The sequence below is a fragment of the Suncus etruscus genome, chromosome 14 (genome assembly GCF_024139225.1).
Source record: "Suncus etruscus isolate mSunEtr1 chromosome 14, mSunEtr1.pri.cur, whole genome shotgun sequence".
In the NCBI taxonomy this organism is placed as follows: Eukaryota; Metazoa; Chordata; class Mammalia; order Eulipotyphla; family Soricidae; genus Suncus; species Suncus etruscus.
This window is the reverse complement of record NC_064861.1, coordinates 19,909,406-19,919,587: the sequence shown is the minus strand read 5'-3', so window position 1 is coordinate 19,919,587 and position 10,182 is coordinate 19,909,406. Positions and strand designations below refer to the sequence as shown.

General features: G+C 33.2%; 1 pseudogene; it reads left to right on the top strand.

Annotated features, from left to right (window-relative positions):
* The first annotated feature begins 9,738 nt into the window (after positions 1-9,738).
* Positions 9,739-9,853, top strand: LOC126028810 (uncharacterized; annotated as a pseudogene).
* Positions 9,854-10,182: the final 329 nt, after the last annotated feature.

Genomic DNA, 10,182 nt, shown 5'->3' with positions numbered 1-10,182 from the left:
AACTTTTCAGAACAAGGATTTAAAAAAAAATAAATTAGTAGCACTTATTTCCTAGTTCAAGGTCAGCATGCTATAGACCCATGGAAGTTGAGGGCACAAAATAATTCAGAAATTAATTGGCTGGGAGATTTTCCCTGCTTAAGTAGCCTAGGCTTTTAATTTTATTCAGGTCTTTAACTGATAGACTATGATGTTCCTACACTATAGATAGTGATATGTTTTACTCAGGATTAACTGATTTAAATACTATTTCATTCCAAAACAGTCTTCAAAGTAATATGGGAAGTTTACCATCACAGTGTTTTTACTACTTCAAATTGTATCTCATTATGAAACAGGTATTTTGTCCTTCTGTCCAAATGAGTAAACTGCACTACACAATAAATAGCCTGACATAGAATTTCTTTTTTTGTTTGTTTGTCTTGTTTTGTTTTGTTTTGTTTGGCGTCCCTGGGTGGGCACGAACAAATTTCTTTAATATAAATACTGCAAGTCACTTTGGGATGCAGTTTTCTGACTCACAGGCTGTGTGACCTTATTCAGTATCCACCTGGGTCATTACTTTCTTTTTTATCTGAAAAGAAAATGCAGCAAAAATAAAGTAAAGAAAATGTAGTATGTAATACATTGAAATTTAAATCATATTTTAAAACAGATCAAATCCTGGCTGATTTATTTATTTATTTATTTTTTGAGAAAATTAAAAGGGGACTCGGAGTTAAGAATCTTCTTACAAGGCTTTGTTAAATCTTTAACTCCACAGTCAAACAAATTTTTCTCTACACCAGTAGAAGAATTAAATTTTAAAAATTTGACTTAATAAATGCAATTATAATATAGTAAAGTCATTCTTCAAAATCAGCTTGGTATCTCCCCAAGATCTTGGCAAGAAAGAGCCATTTGTGATATTTCTTGAACCATTTGCCATTTATATACTCTAATTTAAAAGTTTTGAGGAGGAAAGAACAATGCATATAAGGACATTTAATTGTATAATTTTATTATTATTTGTTTATTTTATTTTTAAATAAATAGATGTATTATATATAATATCTATATAACATATTATTTATTTATAATTAAGTTATTTTATTTTTGCATCCAAAATATAAGTGTATATATATATTTATGCTTTAGCCACTTGCAATATGTCTATATTTGTTTTTATTTTGCTTTTAGTGGTTCCATTATTGTCTCTTCCAAATGTAAACTTAGTAGTAACTTTATTGAAGATAACTATTGACATACATTTATAAAAGTGCGTGATTTTTTATCTTAATAATGAACTTTATATGTCATTCAAAATACACATGTCAAAGAGAACTTACATTGAAAACTGTCATATAAACATTAAATGGAACAACCTAAATAATTTCAATTGTTCATTTAAATATTGTTTAGGGTATAAAAAGTTATGGTATGTTGTAAATATTTCAGGTGAGATTCCTTCTGGATTCCAAGTGGTTTATGACCTTCCCTGGTTTCATGGTTAGTGTCCTATTTGCAAGGTCTTGCATGTCAAAGCAATGCAATTGTCAGGCTTCTCCACATTGAAACCATGGTTTCAAAATTGACTTTGACACTTGTCACTATAGATAAATCCTCAGACTCAGGAGTATTGAAATATTAAATATGAGCTTCAAAGTACTATAAGAAACGGATACACTAAATTTAGTTTATCTAAACTGAGCTGTCATTTATTTCACTCAATGTTTGGATTATAAAATCCTAAAGATAAATACTAATTACACTTTAGCCATTAATCTATTTCATAATTCATAAATTCTAAATTTCTGTGTGAATTCTACAGGCTGATTTTGTCAACCAGATGGATATTCATTGCATTTCCAAATAAATTTCTCTTATTAATTTCCACCTCAGAAGCTATATATAAAAGCTGAAAAGACAAACTTTAAGTATACCTTTAGATCAGGTGATATAATTTGGACAAGGAACCATAGTAGATATCTTACAATTTTTTAAGAATGACTTTTGAAAAGAATTATTTTTATGAAGAAAATCACAATAACAGCTTTCACTAAGTCTTTTTTTAATTCTTAGATTTAATACAGGTGTGAATATCAGGTATCTAGTAGCAATTCTGAGACTTTGATAATAAAGAGGTATAGAGGGGATTAAAAAAAAAGTGCTTTATTTTATTATTTGCTTTATTTTTTGTAGTTATTCCTGTACAACAGATCCAAGGCCAGCATTTCATATCCTTATCTCTTATCAATATAGAAAAGTATATTTTCTTAAGCCACTTCCAGTTGGATCTCTATATTGATTCTTTAATATCATTAATAACAACATTAATAAAAGCAAACCAATGCTTATGATTTTTTTTTGCTTACTGACATATGTAATCCTCTTACACCTACAAAGTACTAGTGTTAAATAGTAAGTTTCAAATCTCATGAACCAGATGTGCATATTTAAAAGCACATGTTTATCAGTTGACAATAGAATATCCTCATTAGAAGCACAGATGTCAGAATATGAAAAAAAATAAAATAAAAATTTTATTTTTGGGGGCCGGTGAGGTGGCACTAGAGGTAAGGTGTCTGCCTTGCAAGTGCTAGCCAAGGAAGGACTGCGGTTCTATCCCCCGGCATCCCATATGGTCCTCCCAAGCCAGGGGCAATTTCTGAGCGCTTAGCCAGGAGTAACCCCTGAGCATCAAATGGGTGTGGCCCCCCCAAAATTTCATTTTTTTGAGACTTACCAATTTCCCCATTGCTCATTAAACCATCTCAGTATGGCAAATTAATAAGCACTATAGAATGCAAAGTCAGGCAGGTGTTATTGCAAATATAATCTCTGTCATCTACTATGTATAAAACATTTAAATCTAGTTAAAACACTAAGCATGTAACATTCCTTATAGCATAGACAAGTCATAAACATATCATATTATAAGAATGAGAACGACAAGTGCTGGCATGGATGTGGAGAAAAGACACTCATTCACTACCAGTAGAAATGCTGATTGCCCAGCCTTTTAGGTAAACAATATGAATATTCCTTAAAAATCTAGAAATTGATCTCCTATATGATCCAGCACAACCATTCTTAGGAATATACACTAAAAACACAAAAACACAATACAGAAAAGCCCTCTGTATTCTCATGTATGTAGGAGCCTGATTTACAATATCTATAATCTGGAAACAACCCAGGTGCCCAACTACAGATGAGTGGTTAAAGAATCTTCAGAAGATTAATGAAACAATAAAACTTACAGTACTGTGGCCGGAGCAATGGCATAGCAGTAGGGCATTTGCCTTGCATGCAGTTGACCTAGGATGGACTGCTGTTTGATCTCCCAGTGTCCCATATGATCCTCCAAGCCAGGAGAGATTTCTGAGTGCATAATCAGGAGTAACCTTTGAGCATCACTGGGTGTGGACCAAAAACCAAAAAATAAAAATAAAATAATAAAAATGTACAGTACTTTTTGTCAATGAAGTTTTTAAAGTGATACTGCTGGTGGAAATGTCATCTAGTCCAGCCTTTATGGGAAACATTATGGATATTCCTCTAAATAATGAAAATTAAGCTCCCATATGATCCAGCAACATCACTCCTAGGGAAATACCTTAGGGACACAAAAATACAATACAAAAGTGCCCTCTGCATGCCTATGTTCATTTCAGCTCTATTTATATAATAGCTAGAATCTTTGAACAACCCAGATGCCTGACAACAGATGAGTGGCAAAAGAAAATGTGGTACATATACACAATGGAATATTATCCAGCTGTCAGGAAAATAAAGTCATAAAATTTTTCTTTATGTGAATGGACATGAAAATTATTATGCTGAGTGGATATGTCAGAGGGAGAGAAAAAGATACAGAATAGTCTCACCTGTGGGATTTAAGCAAAGTAAAATATAGTATAATAATGATAATAATAATAATAATATCCTGAGACAGTAGAGATGAGGTTTTGAAGGTTCATCCCTTGTTATGAAGATTACCACAAAGATTGTGAGTGAATTAGAGAAATAACTACACAAACAACTATCATGATAACAGTAGAGAATGAGAGAAATATAATGCCTGTCTCAAAGACAGGCAGGGAATAGGAGAAGCGGTAGATGGAAGGCATTAGTGGTAGGAAGGTTGCACTCGTGAAAAAAAGGAGTGTACTTTTTATGACTGAACCATATTTATAACCATAGTTCTTAAGTAAAGATTAATAAACAAATTTACAAAATAAAAGATAATAGAAAAAAGGTGATACCATTTTTATATTGTGTGCTCTATTCTCATAAATTGTCAAAAAGATGATGGAAAACTGAATCTGGTGTTTTGACTCAGGTGTAGCATAAGCCTTGTATGCTAGAGACCAAGGATTTTTTGTTTGTTTTTTGTTTGTTTTTGGGTCACACCCAGCAGTGCTCAGGGGTACTTCCTGGCTCTATGCTCAGAAATCACTCTGGCAGGCTCGTAGGACCATATGGGATGTCAGGATTCAAACCACAATCCTTCTGCATGTAAGGCAAACGTCTTGCCTCCATGCTATCTCTCCGGCCCTGAGACCATGGATTTTATTTCCAGAACCACTTTTATTTTTCCCTGAGCACCAATGAGTATCTGACGGTTCACCTGGTAAGGTCCCTCCAGCACAACTAGAAATGTTTTATACAATAATCGAGACAAAATTATAGATTATGTGTGCATATGTTTTTTATATATGTATATGTTGGTAAAATATAAAAAAGAAAGCTAGTTTTTCCCTTGTCGAGAATTCTCATAATATATTGTTCAATGAATTTCCTGAACTAGAAAAATCATCTTTTGAAAAAACATATCATAAACAGGGAGAGGTAGGCTTGTATTGGAGGTATTCAAAATAGCTTCTCCAATTTGACTCTCTCCTATCCTCTAGATTCTCTTGTCACACAGTTATGTCCTTGAAGAAAACAAAGGAAAGAATAGAGCCATTAATATTAAAGATTTTACTCAGGACATATGCTACCCTTTTAAGAATCTCTGGAATGAGTATTATTCAAATGATTTAAATTCCCTAAAAGATCATTCTACTATGTTATTTCAAGACTAATGAGCTGAGTATGAACAGTAGAGAAATGCAATGAAGGATAAAAATTACACTGAAACCCTCTTTCCTCGATTTTAGTCCTAATTCCTTCAACTGAATAGTGAAAATTGTCACTTCTATTTTATTATACCATCTTAAATCAGATTCTGATGTTTTTGCAGATATTTCAATTGTGCAAATTAAGTCATAGACTACCAGGTTCCACATGGAAAATTTAACAATTACTTTAAAAAATAACTCAACAACTAAAAGTGTTTTAGTCAAATAAAAGTGAGCATTATATCCAGGAAAAATATTAACAAGAAACAGTGGAACAATCAAGCAATTGGGAACATATGGTGATATATTTAAACAAAAGGCCATGTTCAAGGTTGAAAACAGTATTTGTGCCATGGGGCCAGGCAGCAACTTATGGCTCTGATTATATAAAATGCTACCCCAGGCTTCTTTCCTGGCTGACTTTTTTGTAGGCCCAAGTTGATATGTGATGAATAAAATTACATGTGTGTTTAGTATTTTCAAGGAAAAATATGTATTTCTTGTTTATTGTTCTTATTGTTGCCAATTCATTTTAATGAACTTATCTGATTAGTGATATCATTTAAAGAATTCTATGCCCCGTTGAGATTGGAAATATCCTTATTTTCTACCCACCCGGTTTATTAATTGCCAGAAGAAGAAAAATATAAACTTTAGTTCATTATATTTTTCTATTGTTGAGAGTAATAATTGGTTGCTTCTATAAAATGCAGTCTACTAAGGGCTATATTAATAAGACTTTAGAATGCAGTAAGAGTTTAGAGAAAGATATCAAGCCAAATTGGATTGATCAGGGAAAGATCTCATATGTTTAATATGAGACCATAATTACACAGAACAAGAGACATCAAAAATACTCTTCACAGAAAATAGTGATAACTTGAGGAATTTAAAGCAAAGGAGACTTGAAGAAAGGCGTATCCTCTGATCAATGAAATATAGTTGACTATCCAGAGACATCCTCAGTTATATAATCCATTAATATTTGATAAAGGAGCAAGAAACATGAGATGGAGCAAGGAAAGTCCCTTCAAGTTGTTCTAGGAAAACTAGTCAGCTACATGAAAAAAAAAGAACTCAAACTTCATTCTAATGCTAGGCACAAAAATAAAATCAAAATGGAATAAAGAATGGGGAAAGAGTCAAATAGAACTTCCTCAAAGAAGAAATAATAATGACCAAAAGGCACATAAATTTTTTCTGTGTCACTAATTGTCAAGGAGATTCAAATCAAAACAACAATGAGATATTACTTCATACCACCACAGAGAATGGTATTTATCAATAAAGAAAATTAACCATTGCTGATATGGATGCCAGGAGAAAAATACTCTCATTCACTGCTGGTGGGGATGTCGAATGACCTGGACTTTCTGGGAAAAAATAATTCTAAAAATTAAAGAACTGAGATTTAATTGACCCAGAAACTACAGTTCTTGTGCCCAAAAACAAAAAGGATAAAAGATATTTGCATAACTATGTTCCTTGCAGCACAATCTACAATAGTCAAAATCTGGAAATAGGGGCTGGAGAGATAGCATGGAGGTAAGGAGTTTGCCTTTCATGCAGAAGGACAGTGGTTCGAATCCCGACATCCCATATGGTCCCCTGTGCCTGCTAGGAGCGATTTCTGAGCATAGAACTGGGGATAACCCCTGAGCACTGCCAGGTGTGACCCAAAAACAAAAACAAAAATCTGGAAACAACCAAAGTGGACAAAAATAGATAACTGAACAAAGAACCTATGGTACTTAGATGTAACAGAATGTTACTCAGCCATAAGAAAAGATAAAATCATGAAATTTGCTGCTATCTAAAAGGACCTGGGAGAGTATCATAATGGGTGAAGTGAGCCAGAGGGAACAAGACCAACACAGAATGATCTCTCTCATATGTGGAATATAAAGAAGTAGAATGCCTGTCTTGAGTACTGGCATGGTTTGGGAAGGAGGGAGGGGTAATTAGTGGTGGTGGTAAGGGGGGGGTGTTCTGTTCTGAAACCCAACTACAAGCATGTTTGTAATCATGGTGCTTAAATAAATATTTTATTAAAAAAACATAATTCTAGAATATTAAATACACAAAGGAAATAGAAACACAAAGCATGATAAGTGGTATTTAGTGAAAATTGGAGGTGAAGACAGGGAGGGGACAATAACTATGGTGGAGGGAAATGTTCAACTGAAAGTAGTGGGGGGAGATGCTGAAATGTGGTAAAGTGTTCTGTATAAAATTCTATAAGCAACAATAATATTGTAAACTGCAATGCAATTTTTTGAATAACTACCTTTGTTAAAAGTATACTGGTATATGCATCTATTGTTTCTAAACATTTTTTGATAGAATCTTTAGGGCTTTCTAAGTGTAGCATCATGTCATCCGCGAACAGTGAGACCTTGACTTCTTCCTTTCCTATCTGGATTCCTTTGATATCTTTTTCTTGCCTAATTTCTATAGCAAGTACTTCCAGTACTATGTTAAATAGGAGTGGTGATAGGGGGCAACCTTGTCTTTTACTGGAGTTTAGAGGGAACAATGGATGCATATAGCAATGTAGCAGGCTATAAAATTAACACACAGAAATCAATGGCCTTTATTTATTTAATAATTTATTTAATAATTTAAAATAATTTAAAATAATATTTAATTATTTATTTAAATTTAAATTAATTTAAAATAATATTTAATTATTTATTTAATAATTTAAAATAATATTTAATTATTTATTTAATAATTTATTTATTTATTTAATAATGATAGGGAAGAAATGTATATTAAGAAAACAATCCCATTTACATTAGTCCCACATAAACTCAAATATTTTGGAGTCTACTTGACTAAGGATGCGAAGGATCTATACAAAGAAAACTATAAAAGAAACTGCTACAAGAAATAAGAGAAGACACATGGAAATGGAAATTCTGCCCTGCTCTTGGATTGGCAGGATTAACATAATTAAAATGGCAATACTCCCCAAAGCTTTGTACAGATTTAATGCTATCCCTTTAAAGATACCCATGACATTTTTCAAAACAGTGGATCAAACACTTCTGAAATTTATTTGGAACAATTAACAACCACGAATAGCTAAAGTAATACTTGGGAAAAGGAATATAGGAGGTATTACTTACCCTAACTTTAAACTGTATTACAAAGCAATAGTTATTAAAACAGCATGGTATTGGAATAAAGACAGACCCTCAGATCAGTAAAACAGGCTTGAGTACTCAGAGAATGTTCCCCAGATATACTGCCACCTAATTTTTGATAAAGGTGCAAGAAATTCTAAATGGAACAGGGAAGGCCTCTTTAATAAGTGGTGTTGGCACAACTGGCTAGCCGCTTGTAAAAAAGTGAATTTAGATCTCCAGTTAACATCATGTACAAAGGTAAAATTCAAATGGATTAAAGACCTAGATATTAGACTTGAAACTATAAAAGATATAGAACAACATGTAGGTCAAACACTCCATGACATTGAGACTAAAGGTATCTTTAAAGAGGAAACCATACTCTCCAAACAAGTGAAAGCAAAAATAAATAAATGGGACTATATTAAGCTGAGAAGCTTCTGCACCTCAAAGGAAATGGTGCCCAGAATACAAGAGCCACCCACTGAGTGGGAGAAATTATTCACCCAATACCCATCAGATAAGGGGTTAATCTCCAAAATATACAAGGCACTGACAGAACTTTACAAGAAAAAAAACATGTAACCCGATCAAAAAATGGGGAGAAGAAATGAACAGACACTTTGACAAAAAAGAAATAGAAATGGCTAAAAGGCACATGAAAATTGCTCCACATCACTAATAATCAGGGAGGTGCAAATCAAAACAAATATGAGGTACCATCTCATGCCACAGAGATTGGCACACATCAGAAAAAATGAGTACAAGCAGGAGATGTAGAGAGAAAGGAATTCTTATTTACTGCTGGTGGGAATGCCATCTGGTCCAACCTTTGTAGAAATCGATATGGAGATTTCTCCAAATCTGGAAGTTGAGCTCCCATACGATCCAGCTAAACCACTCCTCGGGATATATCGTAAAAACACAAAAATACAATACAAAAATCCTTTTCTCACACCTATATTTATAGCAGCGTTGTTTACAATAGCCGGACTCTGGAAACAGCCTACATGCCCCTCAATAGATAAATGGTTAAAGAAATTATGGTAGGTATACACAATGGAATATATGCAGCCATCAGAAGAAATAAAGTCATGAAATTTTCCTATACATGGATGTATATGGAATCTATTATGCTGAATGAAATAAATAAGAGGGAGAAAGATAAACACAGAATGGTCTCCCTCATCTATTGGTTTTGAGAAAAATAAAAAACATTTGTGTAATGATTCTCAGAGTCAAAATAGAGGAGGACTGAAGGGTCCAGCTCCCTACATGAAGCTTACAACAGGGATCATTTAGTGCAGTCACAGAAATAATTACACTGAGAACTATCATAACAAAATGTGACTGAATGAGGGAAGTAGAAAGCCTGTCTAGAGTACAGGCTGGTGTGGAGTGGGGAGGAAGGACACTTGGGATATTGGTCATGGAAATGTTGCACTGGTGAAGGATTACATATATATTTAAAAAAATAAAAAAAAGAGAGAAAAGAAAAATAAGGCCTCCCAATTCTTACCACAGGCTGTATGGAATGAGGAGGTACAGTAAATGCACCCCATATACACCTCAACACAGACCCTTTTTCTGGTCTGTATTGTGAATTGGGGGACAAAAAAAGGTATCCTGGTAGGTGGCAAAGACCTAGAATAGTAGATGGGGAAGTAGAGTTCACTTTTATAATTAAGGACAGAGTTATTTGCTCCTCATGTAAATTTTAACATTAAAATTATGAATGTTTTCACCCATTGATGATATTCAGAGGACCGAATTATTATATCATAAATTTTTTTCTAGATAAATTTTTATCAGTAAGTAATCTTTCGTGTATAGGGAGTATATTCTATTTTGTCTCTTGAAAAATATCTGAATGAACATGTGAAATAAAATATAATTAAATTAAGTTAAAAAAAGTAAAAGCAATGCAGATGTTACCTTCATCACTT